Source organism: Cydia splendana, chromosome 1, assembly GCF_910591565.1.
Source record: "Cydia splendana chromosome 1, ilCydSple1.2, whole genome shotgun sequence".
Classification (NCBI taxonomy): domain Eukaryota; kingdom Metazoa; phylum Arthropoda; class Insecta; order Lepidoptera; family Tortricidae; genus Cydia; species Cydia splendana.
The window spans coordinates 17152359-17174034 of record NC_085960.1 but is presented as its reverse complement, the minus strand read 5'-3'; the positions used below and the strand labels follow the sequence as shown (position 1 = coordinate 17174034).

At 37.4% G+C, this 21676-nt stretch overlaps 2 long non-coding RNA genes across 2 annotated transcripts; both read right to left on the bottom strand.

Moving 5' to 3' along the window:
* Positions 1 to 9379: 9379 nt before the first annotated feature.
* On the bottom strand, positions 9380 to 12717 carry LOC134798843 (uncharacterized). The gene is made up of 3 exons (XR_010145280.1): positions 12304 to 12717; positions 12053 to 12220; positions 9380 to 9954 (listed from the first exon to the last, which is right to left on the bottom strand). It is a non-coding gene; the product is annotated as an uncharacterized LOC134798843 (long non-coding RNA).
* Positions 12718 to 17666: 4949 nt separating this feature from the next.
* On the bottom strand, positions 17667 to 20999 carry LOC134798783 (uncharacterized). The gene is made up of 3 exons (XR_010145270.1): positions 20763 to 20999; positions 20513 to 20678; positions 17667 to 18403 (listed from the first exon to the last, which is right to left on the bottom strand). It is a non-coding gene; the product is annotated as an uncharacterized LOC134798783 (long non-coding RNA).
* Between the last annotated feature and the right edge of the window lie 677 nt (positions 21000 to 21676).

Below are 21676 nucleotides of genomic sequence, written 5' to 3'. Positions count from 1 at the left end.
GGCGCATATGAGCCGTAGTTGACGGAACCTGCTTCAATAGCTGCTGCTGCATATCTGTGACATGTTGTCTATCGACGACATTCATCGATATGTGGACTACTGAGGCTTCCTATACAGGATGGCTAAAAAATAACTACATTCCCGTTGCCAGGGAGGTTTTGGGATTATACTGAGTAACTTTTGCTACGGGACCAACCTCGAAATCGCGAAAAAAATAGTTTACCCTCCCATAGAAATTGGACCAGCCAAAATGTATGAAACAGCCAAATTTTTTTTCGCGACTTAGGGGTTGGTCCCATTTCGTTTCGTTGTGGGGGGGGGAGGCGCAAATTTGGTGCCTGCCCCGGGCGCCATATGACGTTCCTGGTACAAAAGCTGTTCATACTTCATAGTAATCCAGCGATAAAGCTGCTGGCATGATGGGCACTTTCACACCGGGTACGGCAGCCAATGATTTGTTTGTACACCTACATTTAATGTGTAAATAAACTTTGTTTAATTAATTGGCAATAGTTGTTTTATTTACCCATTTATAATATTCTCTCTAGCACAGAGCCGAAATTGTTAACTTATCTATAGAGTTTAGTAAACAAAAAAGACTTGACAACACCACAAGTGACGAGAATTGTCATTCTTGTATCTACCTAAATGGAATTTAACATAGTTTTTAATATTCAACATTAGTTATTGGCGTATTGAGTCTGACCGCAGTTATAGTCACTAAAGTAGACTTATTAGCATAATAGAGCATTTAGGAATATTCTTATTTGACCTTTTCACCGCCAGACTCACTAGACGCGTCGTTAAGACGCGTCTTTTCATACAAACGTAGTCCACATTTTTCTCTCTGGATAATAACATTAAATATTTTGATACAATTTGTTGTATATCATATCAACATCAACTACAGCCATGCCCCTACGTTTGTTCTTTTTTTTTTAATTTTTAATTATTATAAGAGTTAGAAGCATTTAAAAATTTGTATGTAATCTGTCTTCCGCTCCTAATTTTTACAATAATCAAAAATTCGAACGTAGGGGCATAGCTATATGGTTAATATACATTAAATTATGTAAAAATATTTTCCATAATGTCAATATCCAGAGAGGAAAATGAGGACTACGTTTGTATGGAGAAGCGGAAGCGGCCATCTCCCTTTCCTCTTAAGTAAGAACGTGCCTAAAATGTTTTTATTACCTATGCTTTCATTGTACTATACTGCATATGAGTCGGATTTTACATTTAGAAGCTATAATATCACAAATTTTGTACGCATAAGGCTAAAATGAAAAATAAGAATAAGTGACACCTACATTGAAGCATGCCCGGGAATGGTGTTCTGTGTGAAGATTATCCGTCTTGAATGTTTACTAGTCTCTACTTGTATAGAAATATAGGTAAATTAGGTAGGTATTTGTGTGATAGTAAAACATAGTAATAGGCGAAATATGTATTTATTAAGCTTATTAAGAGCCGGTTTTGTGCATGCTTAGGAAGTTTTTTAGGAGCGTCTTCTCTAATTTTTCCCTTGATCCACGAGAAGTTTTCTGGAAGAAAAAGAAGGAAATAAGTAAAAGTAGGTTCATGTGGCAGCGATGGAGTAAGTATTTTCACATGAGTGCAGTCTAGTTCACTCAAGATATATACTAAACAATCGCCAGGAATAATATCCATTAAACAAGGCAGCACATTAGAACTAGGTGCCTTAGTTAAACCTAATAAGTATTGCATTCCCAGATTATATATCCCAGAGATAACTACTTATCATACATAACTATCAAACAATGGGTAGGTACATATCTCAATGCATAATACAGCCGCACTCATACTTATTCAAAAAAGGAAAAGTTACTAAGACAGTCCTTGTGGAAAGTCACAGTTTTTTATGTCTAATACTTAATTCAGTGCTCAAAAGAACTTACCTTCTGTTTACAGCATCTACAAACTGCTCGAGGTTCAGGCTTACAGTAGTGTGGCCAATCCAGTCAGTAGTGCTCCAATGGACAAGCCATGATCTTGACTAGTCCCACGTTGGTAGTTATTATAATTGCCATCAGCTAGCAGGTGTAACTGTTACACACCAGCAGCTGCTGCTGCTGCTGGTGGTGTAGGTGTGCTGCTGGTGTGGTGTATACTGTTAGAACCTAAAACAAATAAGTACCTAATTACAGTACCGGCCAATAATATATCACCTCCATGCTTTTACGGTATAACTTTTTTTTATATTTGTGAGTGACTTCCACAGCTTTAGGTAGTTTAGTAGTATTCCTTGTCCAGTGATGAGAAAAATTGGTCTATGTAATGATTTTTTCATAGAGGTTTTTTGTTTTAATGTATGGTCAACTTCATTATTTTTAAAGAGCTTTTTTAGTAATATGCTGAGTCTCTTATTGTAGTTCACAGTATTTCAGTATTCATAATATCTTATACCTTTAAACGAGCAATTCTTGTATATTTATTTATTTATATGTATACATATTTCGGGGATATCGGAAACGGCTCCAACGATTTCGATGAAATTTGCTATATGGGGGTTTTCGGGGGCGAAAAATCAATCTAGCTAGGTCTCATCTCTGGAAAAACATGCATATTTATATAAAATGACTAGTAAAATATGAAATCTACAAACTAACCTACTACAAGTTCATACAAAAACACACAAAGGTGATATGTTATTGACCGGTACTGTAAATCTAATTTTGTCAAGTAGATTTTCCCCCTGGAGGTTAGGATATGAATGTTGAAGTAAATAGTAGCTTAAGTAACCTCTGTTAGTAGGTTAGTAGCATAAGTAAGACAGTACATATAATAATGAGGCCGGTACCTAGTATTGAAGAGTTTAGTAGCATTGTCATTAAGACGTCTGTTTTACATAGAATCAATGATTTCAAATATAATAGGGTCTATGCATAGAATACATATTAACTTTATAAGAAACACTGCAATTTTATAGCTTTACCTTTGAGATGTTTTGGTAGGTAACCCATCACCGTTTTGAAGCTCGGCGTTAAATTCGGCACATAAGTAAATGCACTGCACACTCCTTACGCACTCTGTAAATATGCCGAAACTCTTCGTCCGTCATATTAAATGGGCTGCAAGTGTTTCTTAAAGCTGTTTACGATATTTTTCTTCAACAGCAGCCGCGAGTAGGAATAATAAAATTTGACTTCCCTGCGAAGAAAATATTGACAATATTATATACAGCGGAACATTGTAACTAATAACTCTCAATATAATCATAGAAAAACTGATATTTACCTGTAATTTATACCTTAAAATATGATTATTCACTACTTTTGCTTTCACGACAAGGCTTATCGTCATCTAAGAAGCACGTAGTTAAAATTAACGAAGTTGAACTGTCAAAATGGGACAATCTGTCAAATTATCCACATCTTATCCAACGACCATGTTATGCAAATTGTCTTCTATCATCTACCGCTGTCAAATGTGGATAACTCCATATATCGTCTGCAACCATAGTATGGATGATAAAACCGACGATAACGGCCGTTTTATCCACACCTATTGCGTGATAACTACCTTGTCGTACAACCTTGCTAAGCCCGCAGTCTAACTTAACTTACCAGATCGGTTCAGAAATTACGGAATTCTAACCAAAATTCTAACACTCATACAAAAAAAACAACAATCTATAATTCTTCTCTTCTTCCTTTCTTCCGTCTTTAGGAGCCACTCCTTGTTAATTTAATTCAGTGACCTCCAAACTTTTTGACCCACAGACATAGAGGAACAATAACATAGAGATCACACGGGGGAGGGGCCAAACGACCGAACGAGATGCACTTATGGAAATTTCAGTAGGAGTAGCAGAGAAAGCGGTATTATTGCTTATCCTTGTCACAGTCTCACTTTTTGTTTGTTCCCCACCAAAAATTTAGTATGGTTAAATGGTGGGCAACAAATAACCCGACCGAATTACGTAGATTGTTTTTGGTATGTTGTCAGGAATGTGAAAACGTGTTTTTAATATTGTCGCTTTGCTTATGTTTTGTCCCTCACGGAGGCACGCGTATAGCTCATCTATGTAATACTAGGTCTATGCCCACAGAGCACACTGCACACCAGCGGGCTTAGCAAGGTTGTACGACAAGGTAGTTATCACGCAATAGGTGTGGATAAAACGGCCGTTATCGTCGGTTTTATCATCCATACTATGGTTGCAGACGATATATGGAGTTATCCACATTTGACAGCGGTAGATGATAGAAGACAATTTGCATAACATGGTCGTTGGATAAGATGTGGATAATTTGACAGATTGTCCCATTTTGACAGTTCAACTTAGTTAATTTTAACTACGTGCTTCTTAGATGACGATAAGCCTTGTCGTGAAAGCAAAAGTAGTGAATAATCATATTTTAAGGTATAAATTACAGGTAAATATCAGTTTTTCTATAATTATATTGAGAGTTATTAGTTACAATGTTCCGCTGTATATAATATTGTCAATATTTTCTTCGCAGGGAAGTCAAATTTTATTATTCCTACTCGCGGCTGCTGTTGAAGAAAAATATCGTAAACAGCTTTAAGAAACACTTGCAGCCCATTTAATATGACGGACGAAGAGTTTCGGCATATTTACAGAGTGCGTAAGGAGTGTGCAGTGCATTTACTTATGTGCCGAATTTAACGCCGAGCTTCAAAACGATGATGGGTTACCTACCAAAACATCTCAAAGGTAAAGCTATAAAATTGCAGTGTTTCTTATAAAGTTAATATGTATTCTATGCATAGACCCTATTATATTTGAAATCATTGATTCTATGTAAAACAGACGTCTTAATGACAATGCTACTAAACTCTTCAATACTAGGTACCGGCCTCATTATTATATGTACTGTCTTACTTATGCTACTAACCTACTAACAGAGGTTACTTAAGCTACTATTTACTTCAACATTCATATCCTAACCTCCAGGGGGAAAATCTACTTGACAAAATTAGATTTACAGTACCGGTCAATAACATATCACCTTTGTGTGTTTTTGTATGAACTTGTAGTAGGTTAGTTTGTAGATTTCATATTTTACTAGTCATTTTATATAAATATGCATGTTTTTCCAGAGATGAGACCTAGCTAGATTGATTTTTCGCCCCCGAAAACCCCCATATAGCAAATTTCATCGAAATCGTTGGAGCCGTTTCCGATATCCCCGAAATATATATACATATAAATAAATAAATATACAAGAATTGCTCGTTTAAAGGTATAAGATATTATGAATACTGAAATACTGTGAACTACAATAAGAGACTCAGCATATTACTAAAAAAGCTCTTTAAAAATAATGAAGTTGACCATACATTAAAACAAAAAACCTCTATGAAAAAATCATTACATAGACCAATTTTTCTCATCACTGGACAAGGAATACTACTAAACTACCTAAAGCTGTGGAAGTCACTCACAAATATAAAAAAAAGTTATACCGTAAAAGCATGGAGGTGATATATTATTGGCCGGTACTGTAATTAGGTACTTATTTGTTTTAGGTTCTAACAGTATACACCACACCAGCAGCACACCTACACCACCAGCAGCAGCAGCAGCTGCTGGTGTGTAACAGTTACACCTGCTAGCTGATGGCAATTAACTACCAACGTGGGACTAGTCAGGATCATGGCTTGTCCATTGGAGCACTACTGACTGGATTGGCCACACTACTGTAAGCCTGAACCTCGAGCAGTTTGTAGATGCTGTAAACAGAAGGTAAGTTCTTTTGAGCACTGAATTAAGTATTAGACATAAAAAACTGTGACTTTCCACAAGGACTGTCTTAGTAACTTTTCCTTTTTTGAATAAGTATGAGTGCGGCTGTATTATGCATTGAGATATGTACCTACCCATTGTTTGATAGTTATGTATGATAAGTAGTTATCTCTGGGATATATAATCTGGGAATGCAATACTTATTAGGTTTAACTAAGGCACCTAGTTCTAATGTGCTGCCTTGTTTAATGGATATTATTCCTGGCGATTGTTTAGTATATATCTTGAATGAACTAGACTGCACTCATGTGAAAATACTTACTCCATCGCTGCCACATGAACCTACTTTTACTTATTTCCTTCTTTTTCTTCCAGAAAACTTCTCGTGGATCAAGGGAAAAATTAGAGAAGACGCTCCTAAAAAACTTCCTAAGCATGCAAGCATGCACAAAACCGGCTCTTAATAAGCTTAATAAATACATATTTCGCCTATTACTATGTTTTACTATCACACAAATACCTACCTAATTTACCTATATTTCTATACAAGTAGAGACTAGTAAACATTCAAGACGGATAATCTTCACACAGAACACCATTCCCGGGCATGCTTCAATGTAGGTGTCACTTATTCTTATTTTTCATTTTAGCCTTATGCGTACAAAATTTGAGATATTATAGCTTCTAAATGTAAAATCCGACTCATATGCAGTATAGTACAATGAAAGCATAGGTAATAAAAACATTTTAGGCACGTTCTTACTTAAGAGGAAAGGGAGATGGCCGCTTCCGCTTCTCCATACAAACGTAGTCCTCATTTTCCTCTCTGGATATTGACATTATGGAAAATATTTTTACATAATTTAATGTATATTAACCATATAGCTATGCCCCTACGTTCGAATTTTTGATTATTGTAAAAATTAGGAGCGGAAGACAGATTACATACAAATTTTTAAATGCTTCTAACTCTTATAATAATTAAAAATTAAAAAAAAAGAACAAACGTAGGGGCATGGCTGTAGTTGATGTTGATATGATATACAACAAATTGTATCAAAATATTTAATGTTATTATCCAGAGAGAAAAATGTGGACTACGTTTGTATGAAAAGACGCGTCTTAACGACGCGTCTAGTGAGTCTGGCGGTGAAAAGGTCAAATAAGAATATTCCTAAATGCTCTATTATGCTAATAAGTCTACTTTAGTGACTATAACTGCGGTCAGACTCAATACGCCAATAACTAATGTTGAATATTAAAAACTATGTTAAATTCCAAAATTCACTATGTGTATGTGTTATGGTAGATACAAGAATGACAATTCTCGTCACTTGTGGTGTTGTCAAGTCTTTTTTGTTTACTAAACTCTATAGATAAGTTAACAATTTCGGCTCTGTGCTAGAGAGAATATTATAAATGGGTAAATAAAACAACTATTGCCAATTAATTAAACAAAGTTTATTTACACATTAAATGTAGGTGTACAAACAAATCATTGGCTGCCGTACCCGGTGTGAAAGTGCCCATCATGCCAGCAGCTTTATCGCTGGATTACTATGAAGTATGAACAGCTTTTGTACCAGGAACGTCATATGGCGCCCGGGGCAGGCACCAAATTTGCGCCTCCCCCCCCCACTCCGAAACGAAATGGGACCAACCCCTAAGTCGCGAAAAAAAATTTGGCTGTTTCATACATTTTGGCTGGTCCAATTTCTATGGGAGGGTAAACTATTTTTTTCGCGATTTCGAGGTTGGTCCCGTAGCAAAAGTTACTCAGTATAATCCCAAAACCTCCCTGGCAACGGGAATGTAGTTATTTTTTAGCCATCCTGTATAGGAAGCCTCAGTAGTCCACATATCGATGAATGTCGTCGATAGACAACATGTCACAGATATGCAGCAGCAGCTATTGAAGCAGGTTCCGTCAACTACGGCTCATATGCGCCTGCCGGACAAAGGGCTAGCGATCCACTTGCATAATAGGTAGTCTATTGGACAGTCCATAAGATGGTAACTTCGACAGGAGACCCCTAACGTAAGACGCGCTAACACTGGACACAACTCTGAAGCACTTGGCCCGCTCGCCTTATAAAACGAAAGCATAGCAACTCCCGCCGAATATCCCTCTGCTTGATAGAAGTTTCTGGCATAGAGTATTCACACTACGGGATGGTGGGCGGTAGGGCGCTACCGTCGTCTTTCAAGGTCGAGTTCGATGCAAAAAGAGTTCCTAAAAGATCGTCTTTCTCTTTTGCGCTGTGGGCCAGATTACCATCCGCATTTCACACTTCACAGTGGTGGTAAATACGACTGACAAAAGTTTCCCTGCTGCCTTTGGCAAGGCGGAGAGGTAGTCTTTAGCTCATTTTGGCGCCCCCCCTTGGACGGCGCCCGGGGCACGTGCCCCTCCAACCCCCCCCAGTTTCGCCACTGAGCGGGGGCCCTTACCATTCTGTCTGATTCGACGGCCGAACTTACGTTGTAAAACGCTTAATGATAATACTAATGAACTGAAAAGGTTGTTTGTTGTTTTATTTGTGGATAGGTATGACACATATATATATTTTTGGAATGGTCTTCTCACTAGCTTTTATTTGATATCCATATTATTGTATTATTGCTATTTCATAACTGCTCATCTATAAGTTTCGTTTCCAATATATTAGGTCATTACCTATGAAATTGGCGTTTTGTTCGGAGAATTTCAACGAAACACGAATTTCCATACAATTAATTTTGCGGATATTTTTTTGATGGCTAATTCAAACCAAACAAAATTTTTCCAATAATTTTTGACACCTTTAAGGTATGTTTTCAATATCTCCATTTCTTGAAAATTGGTACCATTAGAAAAATATAAGTAATTTTAATACTCGAACCGACAGCACATGAAAAGACCTATTTTCAAGGCTTAATTCTGAACACTTAACAATAAAAAATAACAATTAATTGCTGTCAAGCAGTTTGGCGAAATCATATTGTAGTTTTATTGTAATTGTGTATGTACTTTTGTAAAAAAAAAAAAAAAAACTAGGATCAGACTTATATCTATGAACAAAAACGCCAATTTCATAGGTAAGGACCTAATAAATAGAATGCTTAACGGCGCAGAAAAGATCAACATTCCTCTCAGACCTCCAACAAAAAGGGGCCAAACTGAAAACCAGCGCTGGACGCTAGTCTAGCACATGCTGAGCTTGGTACCCACGGCCAACATGTCTTGCTAAATGTAATTACCTATGTATAGAGTAGACAATAAGTTAGTACTTAACCTAGAATAACTTAGTACATACTTAACATAGAATTTATATGTAGGTATATGGTTTGTATTCCTAATATTTTTTCTACCTTCAACTTATCATGTTTTGGCAATGGAGCATTCCATGCAATTGTCTACCGTTTGTCCCGTAGAAATGCAGATTTTCTGGAGATTTGCAGGTATAAGAGTTTCCTTTTCTATGACAAATGGTCAAACATGCACGGAAAATTAATCGCTTGCTTTAAATGGCGAAAAAAAAAGTCGCAACACAGGAAATAAAATGCGTTTGTACGGGACAGCTCGTGGAATGCTCCAATAAAGTGATTTCATTTCATATCATAAACTGATGAGGGCATTCAGAGTGTCGCCTTGAGGTTGCCAAGCCAAGCAACCAAGTCAGGTGTCACGGTCTTCAGGTCCTCAACAGGCCCAGGAGTGGAGGAGGAGTGGAGTGGGCAGCGTTGGAAGATATGCTAAGTGGTCTGCATTCTGCATTCGCAAAGTGGGAAAGCCGTCTATCTCCATTTGTGTGGCTGAATTGCAGCGGCCATGTCCGGTTCTCAGGCGGCACCAGATTTTCCGAGGAAGGTCAAACCCTTTTGGTTTTTTAGTTGGGTCAGATATACAGCAACTCCGAGCTGCCGAAGCTGACCATTCCGCTATCCACCTATCCGAAATATTAAAGCTGCTCAGGCTCCCAGCTGTAGCACAGGGTCGGCGGGCAGTCGGGCGGCAGAATTCCTCGTGGACAGGCATTGTGGGGTTATTCGTGATATTCTCAGCCTCCCTCTTCAACGCCTTGAGTCGTCGGATGTGAGGAGGGGCAATGTGACTCAATGCCGGCAGCCAGTGGCGGTTGTAGATCGGATAGTGCCTGAGATGCATCGCATGGTCTCGTTGAGCTTAACGTCCAATCTATGGGTATGTGCACTTTCAAGCCTCCAATATGTTATGACTGAAACAGAAACAAATTATATTAGATGAGGTCAGGCGCAGGCTAGTACTTACAGCGGTTCATTGGCAAATTATGTGAAATTAATGTCACTTTTAGAAAGCTCTCGTTTTTAAGCCAGGGGGATTTTTTTGTTACAGTTGTCCAAATTATCGATTGAAAATAAATTGAATTTTGTTCTAGTAATAATTACTAGAACAATCCGTTATTAAAGTTGTATTATGTATCAAGTGTAGTTCTGTACCACTTGCGTCATAAAACAAACCAACGAACACCTTATTTATCAAAATGTATCTCAGATATTCTATGCTAGGGTAATATACGACACAAACATACCCACACACATACATAGGCTGCTAAAATCATTCCCATAGTCAGGTATAGGTACAATAGACCACTTTACCAAACACAAAAAAAATATTCCAGCTGCCAGCAGTAAAGAAACCAGCTTCTACTCCCAAGCCCTAACAATATAAATAAGTTTTTGGCAAAAATATAATTTTTGGTACAAGCTTTTATCGCTGACTGTACTTTTCTTTCAACAGGCAACTAATACTCCATGAGTCCATTCTAACAACACCAAGCACAATTAGTTTGCGTTGTTTTATCACAGTGTTCCCATGGCCACCTCATGTCTCCATCATCAGATCAGCTCCATGTCATCATAATATTGCAATTGTCATCCGATTTACATATTGTTATGTATGCAAAATTTCAGCTCAATCGGAAATCGGGAAGTGGGTCAAACTTAGCTGTCAAATGTATATGCCCAGCTTTAGTGCTAACATAACTGTTCCTAGTATTCCTATATTACCTACATGTTATAAGTAAGAATATTGTACGAGTAGGTATTATATTATTTTATAATCTTAGTAGAATAGGTACTAATACAATTTATTTGTATTGAATAAGGCCGGCGCCCCACTGCTGCGCACGCTACATCCACGGCCCACGTTTTAATACAAACCGTGGGCAAGCCCACGAAATTTTGTATAGGAACGTGGCTCGTGTACATAGCGTGCGCAGCAGTGGGGCGCCGGCCTAACTCTTACAGGGAATTTGTAAGTTACTTGTGGGTATGGCTACTTTATTTATTTAATTTATAAACTTTATTGCACAAAAATACAGAATTACGTAAAAATGGCGAACTTAATGCCAAAAGGCATTATCTATCACCTACTAGTCAACCATAGAAACAAATATGTGACGTTCCACGGCAAAAGGTACCTTATGGCGGCTGGCGCTTACGTCGCATAGCGCCGCAATAATATTGGAGCGGCGTTAATAGTTAATAGCGTAAGCGCCAACCGCCATAAGGTACCTTTACCCGTGGGACGTCACATATAAACACTAAAGGTTGGTGCAAAAACCAATCAAAAAGCAAATGCAGTAGGTATATCTTAGATATACATACTAACATAAACATACATATATGTTATAAAAATAAATGTACTAATATGTATATGGGATGATAGACACTAGACGAGACATTTAGCAGATAAAAAACAAATTTTCTTGGGGCTTGTCTTACAGGTAGAGGGAGTGCATTCCATAGATAGGTTGCCTGAACGGCAAAACAATCATACATAAAACGGTTATGAAGAGGAAGGACTTACAGTTTAAGTGAGCGTGAGTTCACATCCGGAACGGGCATAAAAACTAAATACTTATTAATAATATTTTATCTTTATGTCTTAGATTTATGGCATAAAGTGTGTCTTTTTCTTTTTCAATAAACTTTTATTCTTGCTACAAAACCAGCTTCTAGAATATACAAACAGAGTAAAAAAATATATAAGTTTTTAAAGTGAGGTCTACAGGTTTCAAAGATTTTAATATTTGTTAGAACCCTTAAGTATGCACTTTTTATGCAGTGTGAATAAATGTATGCATAGGTAGTGTTGTAGTGTAACTCTTAACCCATCATTGTTGCCAAATCAACTTCCTGCAATTATAGTAGTGATAGAACAGGTTTTTAACAAACTTTTGTCACTTAGTAGAACATAATAGATAGAATGAGAAGAAATAGATATTAAGTGTCAATAATATTAAAAGGCACCAGAAACTTTTCATGATTTTAGTTTAAGAAAGGTGTACTTACATCTTCAATCCTTTCTTCTAGATCTTAGAACTTGTGTGCACATGCTGCACCATTGCATTTTGTATCTCTGGGTTCCGAGAGGCTCATGAATCTCCCTGTAGGTGTAGGCGAACAGGGGATGCTGAGTTATATATTTGGCTAGCATTTTCTTGTGCGCCGAAGCATCGACTGAAATTAAACATATTCATGACAAAACCAGTTAATGATCAAACGAAACGAAATTTTTCTATAAATAAATTAGAGAAACTTACATTTTGGGTGGCATTTCCTTTAGTTTACACAGCAAATCAGTATTTTTCTTCGACTTGGTTTGTATTTTCACTAAATTCACTGAATCATGCGCGTACGCGATGCTTGTCAATGTCAAGTGAATTGTCAGTTGAGAAAACACGATTATCCGTGCATGTTATAATGTAAGTCAATTTGTATAAAGCTGTCACTCATTTAAACATTTTTCAATTTGGAAGTGTAGTAATAAAACTAACTATTCGTTTTCAAACATCGTCCGACACACGTCCGACATTTTAATAAAGCCAGGCATTAAATGGATTTTTCATAAACTCTAGGCATAGACAATCGTGGTCACTTACGAATGATAGTGGATAACTTTATACGATATCGACGTGGTATTCTTATCGTAGCCCGTAACCATGTTCAGCAAAACGATAAAAATACGCCTATCGTTAAAAGACGACAGTAGATTCCACGCGCAATATGATATAACCTTGCTAAGCCCGCAGGACAATTTGGTGAGAAGCGGCATCTATCTGGTCGAATTGTAAATCTATATCAGCCGTTTGATCGGTTTGATTATTAAATTAAAAACTCGATTGCGACGCCGCCTAGGGTCCGAAAACAATCTTCACATCTGACCACGGCTAAAAATAATTAAAATCAATTCACCCGTAAAAAATAATTCAGTGACAATAAACTCAAATTGAAATCGATCAAAAAAATCTGCATACGTAGTATATTGTTTATTATGGACTCTGCGGGCTTAGCAAGGTTGTACGACAAGGTAGTTATCACGCAATAGGTGTGGATAAAACGGCCGTTATCGTCGGTTTTATCATCCATACTATGGTTGCAGACGATATATGGAGTTATCCACATTTGACAGCGGTAGATGATAGAAGACAATTTGCATAACATGGTCGTTGGATAAGATGTGGATAATTTGACAGATTGTCCCATTTTGACAGTTCAACTTAGTTAATTTTAACTACGTGCTTCTTAGATGACGATAAGCCTTGTCGTGAAAGCAAAAGTAGTGAATAATCATATTTTAAGGTATAAATTACAGGTAAATATCAGTTTTTCTATGATTATATTGAGAGTTATTAGTTACAATGTTCCGCTGTATATAATATTGTCAATATTTTCTTCGCAGGGAAGTCAAATTTTATTATTCCTACTCGCGGCTGCTGTTGAAGAAAAATATCGTAAACAGCTTTAAGAAACACTTGCAGCCCATTTGATATGACGGACGAAGAGTTTCGGCATATTTACAGAGTGCGTAAGGAGTGTGCAGTGCATTTACTTATGTGCCGAATTTAACGCCGAGCTTCAAAACGGTGATGGGTTACCTACCAAAACATCTCAAAGGTAAAGCTATAAAATTGCAGTGTTTCTTATAAAGTTAATATGTATTCTATGCATAGACCCTATTATATTTGAAATCATTGATTCTATGTAAAACAGACGTCTTAATGACAATGCTACTAAACTCTTCAATACTAGGTACCGGCCTCATTATTATATGTAAAAGTTAGTATGTTAAGATATCTGTTGTACAATCTCTTACTTATGCTACTAACCTACTAACAGAGGTTACTTAAGCTACTATTTACTTCAACATTCATATCCTAACCTCCAGGGGGAAAATCTACTTGACAAAATTAGATTTACAGTACCGGTCAATAACATATCACCTTTGTGTGTTTTTGTATGAACTTGTAGTAGGTTAGTTTGTAGATTTCATATTTTACTAGTCATTTTATATAAATATGCATGTTTTTTCCAGAGATGAGACCTAGCTAGATTGATTTTTCGCCCCCGAAAACCCCCATATAGCAAATTTCATCGAAATCGTTGGAGCCGTTTCCGATATCCCCGAAATATATATACATATAAATAAATAAATATACAAGAATTGCTCGTTTAAAGGTATAAGATATTATGAATACTGAAATACTGTGAACTACAATAAGAGACTCAGCATATTACTAAAAAAGCTCTTTAAAAATAATGAAGTTGACCATACATTAAAACAAAAAACCTCTATGAAAAAATCATTACATAGACCAATTTTTCTCATCGCTGGACAAGGAATACTACTAAACTACCTAAAGCTGTGGAAGTCACTCACAAATATAAAAAAAAGTTATACCGTAAAAGCATGGAGGTGATATATTATTGGCCGGTACTGTAATTAGGTACTTATTTGTTTTAGGTTCTAACAGTATACACCACACCAGCAGCACACCTACACCAGCAGCAGCAGCAGCAGCTGCTGGTGTGTAACAGTTACACCTGCTAGCTGATGGCAATTAACTACCAACGTGGGACTAGTCAAGATCATGGCTTGTCCATTGGAGCACTACTGACTGGATTGGCCACACTACTGTAAGCCTGAACCTCGAGCAGTTTGTAGATGCTGTAAACAGAAGGTAAGTTCTTTTGAGCACTGAATTAAGTATTAGACATAAAAAACTGTGACTTTCCACAAGGACTGTCTTAGTAACTTTTCCTTTTTTGAATAAGTATGAGTGCGGCTGTATTATGCATTGAGATATGTACCTACCCATTGTTTGATAGTTATGTATGATAAGTAGTTATCTCTGGGATATATAATCTGGGAATGCAATACTTATTAGGTTTAACTAAGGCACCTAGTTCTAATGTGCTGCCTTGTTTAATGGATATTATTCCTGGCGATTGTTTAGTATATATCTTGAGTGCACTAGACTGCACTCATGTGAAAATACTTACTCCATCGCTGCCACATGAACCTACATTTACTTATTTCCTTCTTTTTCTTCCAGAAAACTTCTCGTGGATCAAGGGAAAAATTAGAGAAGACGCTCCTAAAAAACTTCCTAAGCATGCACAAAACCGGCTCTTAATAAGCTTAATAAATACATATTTCGCCTATTACTATGTTTTACTATCACACAAATACCTACCTAATTTACCTATATTTCTATACAAGTAGAGACTAGTAAACATTCAAGACGGATAATCTTCACACAGAACACCATTCCCGGGCATGCTTCAATGTAGGTGTCACTTATTCTTATTTTTCATTTTAGCCTTATGCGTACAAAATTTGTGATATTATAGCTTCTAAATGTAAAATCCGACTCATATGCAGTATAGTACAATGAAAGCATAGGTAATAAAAACATTTTAGGCACGTTCTTACTTAAGAGGAAAGGGAGATGGCCGCTTCCGCTTCTCCATACAAACGTAGTCCTCATTTTCCTCTCTGGATATTGACATTATGGAAAATATTTTTACATAATTTAATGTATATTAACCATATAGCTATGCCCCTACGTTCGAATTTTTGATTATTGTAAAAATTAGGAGCGGAAGACAGATTACATACAATTTTTTAAATTCTTCTAACTCTTATAATAATTAAAAATTAAAAAAAAAGAACAACCGTAGGGGCATGGCTGTAGTTGATGTTGATATGATATACAACAAATTGTATCAAAATATTTAATGTTATTATCCAGAGAGAAAAATGTGGACTACGTTTGTATGAAAAGACGCGTCTTAAGGACGCGTCTAGTGAGTCTGGCGGTGAAAAGGTCAAATAAGAATATTCCTAAATGCTCTATTATGCTAATAAGTCTACTTTAGTGACTATAACTGCGGTCAGACTCAATACGCCAATAACTAATGTTGAATATTAAAAACTATGTTAAATTCCATTTAGGTAGATACAAGAATGACAATTCTCGTCACTTGTGGTGTTGTCAAGTCTTTTTTGTTTACTAAACTCTATAGATAAGTTAACAATTTCGGCTCTGTGCTAGAGAGAATATTATAAATGGGTAAATAAAACAACTATTGCCAAAAAATTAAACAAAGTTTATTTACACATTAAATGTAGGTGTACAAACAAATCATTGGCTGCCGTACCCGGTGTGAAAGTGCCCATCATGCCAGCAGCTTTATCGCTGGATTACTATGAAGTATGATCAGCTTTTGTACCAGGAACGTCATATGGCGCCCGGGGCAGGCACCAAATTTGCGCCTCCCCCCCCCCCCCCCTCTCCGAAACGAAATGGGACCAACCCCTAAGTCGCGAAAAAAAATTTGGCTGTTTCATACATTTTGGCTGGTCCAATTTCTATGGGAGGGTAAACTATTTTTTTCGCGATTTCGAGGTTGGTCCCGTAGCAAAAGTTACTCAGTATAATCCCAAAACCTCCCTGGCAACGGGAATGTAGTTATTTTTTAGCCATCCTGTATAGTGTATAGGAAGCCTCAGTAGTCCACATATCGATGAATGTCGTCGATAGACAACATGTCACAGATATGCAGCAGCAGCTATTGAAGCAGGTTCCGTCAACTACGGCTCATATGCGCCTGCCGGACAAAGGGCTAGCGATCCACTTGCATAATAGGTAGTCTATTGGACAGTCCATAAGATGGTAACTTCGACAGGAGACCCCTAACGTAAGACGCGCTAACACTGGACACAACTCTGAAGCACTTGGCCCGCTCGCCTTATAAAACGAAAGCATAGCAACTCCCGCCGAATATCCCTCTGCTTGATAGAAGTTTCTGGCATAGAGTATTCACACTACGGGATGGTGGGCGGTAGGGCGCTACCGTCGTCTTTCAAGGTCGAGTTCGATGCAAAAAGAGTTCCTAAAAGATCGTCTTTCTCTTTTGCGCTGTGGGCCAGATTACCATCCGCATTTCACACTTCACAGTGGTGGTAAATACGACTGACAAAAGTTTCCCTGCTGCCTCAGTTTCGCCACTGAGCGGGGGCCCTTACCATTCTGTCTGATTCGACGGCCTTACTTACGTTGTAAAACGCTTAATGATAATACTAATGAACTGAAAAGGTTGTTTGTTGTTTTATTTGTGGATAGGTATGACACATATATATATTTTTGGAATGGTCTTCTCACTAGCTTTTATTTGATATCCATATTATTGTAGTATTGCTATTTCATAACTGCTCATCTATAAGTTTCGTTTCCAATATAAATAGAATGCTTAACGGCGCAGAAAAGATCAACATTCCTCTCAGACCTCCAACAAAAAGGGGCCAAACTGAAAACCAGCGCTGGACGCCAGTCTAGCACATGCTGAGCTTGGTACCCACGGCCAACATGTCTTGCTAAGTGTAATTACCTATGTATAGAGTAGACAATAAGTTAGTACTTAACCTAGAATAACTTAGTACATACTTATCATAGAATTTATATGTAGGTATATGGTTTGTATTCCTAATATTTTTTCTACCATCAACTTATCATGTTTTGGCAATGGAGCATTCCATGCAATTGTCTACCGTTTGTCCCGTAGAAATGCAGATTTTCTGGAGGTATAAGAGTTTCCTTTTCTATGACAAATGGTCAAACATGCACGGAAAATTAATCGCTTGCTTTAAATGGCGAAAAAAAAAGTCGCAACACAGGAAATAAAATGCGTTTGTACGGGACAGCTCGTGGAATGCTCCAATAAAGTGATTTCATTTCATATCATAAACTGATGAGGGCATTCAGAGTGTAGCCTTGAGGTTGCCAAGCCAAGCAACCAAGTCAGGTGTCACGGTCTTCAGGTCCTCAACAGGCCCAGGAGTGGAGGAGGAGTGGAGTAGGCAGCGTTGGAAGATATGCTAAGTGGTCTGCATTCTGCATTCGCAAAGTGGGAAAGCCGTCTACCTCCATTTGTGTGGCTGAATTGCAGCGGCCATGTCCGGTTCTCAGGCGGCACCAGATTTTCCGAGGAAGGTCAAACCCTTTTGGTTTTTTAGTTGGGTCAGATATACAGCAACTCCGAGCTGCCGAAGCTGACCATTCCGCTATCCACCTATCCGAAATATTAAAGCTGCTCAGGCTCCCAGCTGTAGCACAGGGTCGGCGGGCAGTCGGGCGGCAGAATTCCTCGTGGACAGGCATTGTGGGGTTATTCGTGATATTCTCAGCCTCCCTCTTCAACGCCTTGAGTCGTCGGATGTGAGGAGGGGCAATGTGACTCAATGCCGGCAGCCAGTGGCGGTTGTAGATCGGATAGTGCCTGAGATGCATCGCATGGTCTCGTTGAGCTTAACGTCCAATCTATGGGTATGTGCACTTTCAAGCCTCCAATATGTTATGACTGAAACAGAAACAAATTATATTAGATGAGGTCAGGCGCAGGCTAGTACTTACAGCGGTTCATTGGCAAATTATGTGAAATTAATGTCACTTTTAGAAAGCTCTCGTTTTTAAGCCAGGGGGATTTTTTTGTTACAGTTGTCCAAATTATCGATTGAAAATAAATTGAATTTTGTTCTAGTAATTATTTATCCGTTATTAAAGTTGTATTATGAATCAAGTGTAGTTCTGTACCACTTGCGTCATAAAAACAAACCAACCAACACCTTATTTATCAAAATGTATCTCAGATATTCTATGCTAGGGTAATATACGACACAAACATACCCACACACATACATAGGCTGCTAAAATCATTCCCATAGTCAGGTATAGGTACAATAGACCACTTTACCAAACACAAAAAAAATATTCCAGCTGCCAGCAGTAAAGAAACCAGCTTCTACTCCCAAGCCCTAACAATATAAATAAGTTTTTGGCAAAAATATAATTTTTGGTACAAGCTTTTATCGCTGACTGTACTTTTCTTTCAACAGGCAACTAATACTCCATGAGTCCATTCTAACAACACCAAGCACAATTAGTTTGCGTTGTTTTATCACAGTGTTCCCATGGCCACCTCATGTCTCCATCATCAGATCAGCTCCATGTCATCATAATATTGCAATTGTCATCCGATTTACATATTGTTATGTATGCAAAATTTCAGCTCAATCGGAAATCGGGAAGTGGGTCAAACTTAGCTGTCAAATGTATATGGCCAGCTTTAGTGCTAACATAACTGTTCCTAGTATTCCTATATTACCTACATGTTATAAGTAAGAATATTGTACGAGTAGGTATTATATTTTTTATAATCTTAGTAGAATAGGTACTAATACAATTTATTTGTATTGAATAAGGCCGGCGCCCCACTGCTGCGCACGCTACATCCACGGCCCACGTTTTAATACAAACCGTGGGCAAGCCCACTAAATTTTGTATAGGAACGTGGGTCGTGTACATAGCGTGGGCAGCAGTGGAGCGCCGGCCTAACTCTTGCAGGGAATTTGTAAGTTACTTGTGGGTATGGCTACTTTATTTATTTAATTTATAAACTTTATTGCACAAAAATATAGAATTACGTAAAAATGGCGAACTTAATGCCAAAAGGCATTATCTATCACCTACTAGTCAACCATAGAAACAAATATGTGACGTTCCACGGCAAAAGATACCTTATGGCGGCTGGCGCTTACGTCGCATAGCGCCGCAATAATATTGGAGCGGCGTTAATAGTTAATAGCGTAAGCGCCAACCGCCATAAGGTACCTTTACCCGTGGGACGTCACATATAAACACTAAAGGTTGGTGCAAAAACCAATCAAAAAGCAAATGCAGTAGGTATATCTTAGATATACATACTAACATAAACATACATATATGTTATAAAAATAAATGTACTAATATGTATATGGGATGATAGACACTAGACGAGACATTTAGCAGATAACTACCGAGCATGACTACTCAAAAACCAAATTTTCTTGGGGCTTGTCTTACAGGTAGAGGGAGTGCATTCCATAGATAGGTTGCCTGAACGGCAAAACAATCATACATAAAACGGTTATGAAGAGGAAGGACTTAAAGTTTAAGTGAGCGGGACATCCGGAACGGGCATAAAAACTAAATACTTATTAATAATATTTTATCTTTATGTCTTAGATTTATGGCATAAAGTGTGTCTTTTTCTTTTTCAATAAACTTTTATTCTTGCTACAAAACCAGCTTCTAGAATATACAAACAGAGTAAAAAAATATATAAGTTTTTAAAGTGAGGTCTACGGGTTTCAAAGATTTTAATATTTGTTAGAACCCTTAAGTATGCACTTTTTATGCAGTGTGAATAAATGTACTTATGCATAGGTACTGTTGTAGTGTAACTTTTACACATCCTTGTTGCCAAATCAACTTCCTGCAATTATAGTAGTGATAGAACAGGTTTTTAACAAACTTTTGTCACTTAGTAGAACATAATAGATAGAATGAGAAGAAATAGATATTAAGTGTCAATAATATTAAAAGGCACCAGAAACTTTTCATGATTTTAGTTTAAGAAAGGTGTACTTACATCTTCAATCCTTTCTTCTAGATCTTAGAACTTGTGTGCACTGTGCAGCATTGCATTTTGTATCTCTGGGTTCCGAGAGGCTCATGAATCTCCCTGTAGGTGTAGGCGAACAGGGGATGCTGAGTTATATATTTGGCTAGCATTTTCTTGTGCGCCGAAGCATCGACTGAAATTAAACATATTCATGACAAAACCAGTTAATGATCAAACGAACTATAACTTTTTCTATAAATAAATTAGAGAAACTTACATTTTGGGTGGCATTTCCTTTAGTTTACACAGCAAATCAGTATTTTTCTTCGACTTGGTTTGTATTTTCACTAAATTCACTGAATCATGCGCGTACGCGATGCTTGTCAATGTCAAGTGAATTGTCAGTTGAGAAAACACGATTATCCGTGCATGTTATAATGTAAGTCAATTTGTATAAAGCTGTCACTCATTTAAACATTTTTCAATTTGGAAGTGTAGTAATAAAACTAACTATTCGTTTTCAAACATCGTCCGACACACGTCCGACATTTTAATAAAGCCAGGCATTAAATGGATTTTTCATAAACTCTAGGCATAGACAATCGTGGTCACTTACGAATGATAGTGGATAACTTTATACGATATCGACGTGGTATTCTTATCGTAACCCGTAACCATGTTCAGCAAAACGATAAAAATACGACTATCGTTAAAAGACGACAGTAGATTCCACGCGCAATATGATATAACCTTGCTAAGCCCGCAGATCTTCTAAGCAGTAGGTATAGTAGGTACCTAGTTGAGAATGCAACCGGGATAAACACTGAGAGATATTTTGATTGATTGGTTTGCCTAAAAGGTGAGTAATAATTATGTTGATATCCCTGAATCTCCTTTAGTTGTGCTAAAAATAAATAGGTAAAACTAATTTGCTTGAATGTCACCTAATAGTCCATTACATTTAAAGGTGAAGCAGTCATTGCGCAAATAATTATATCACTAGTCCATAAGCAAGTGTTGACGTAAGAAAGAAAGCGATGTCCTTAACCGGGCTTTGCACATGTGTTGAATTGATAAGGTCGATCTGGCAATACAGTACAAGTACTACACATTTGTACAGCCAAGTGTAAAAATATGGGTGCATACAACTTACTCAAAAATATGTCCCATTGATAGTTCTTAATTAAGACA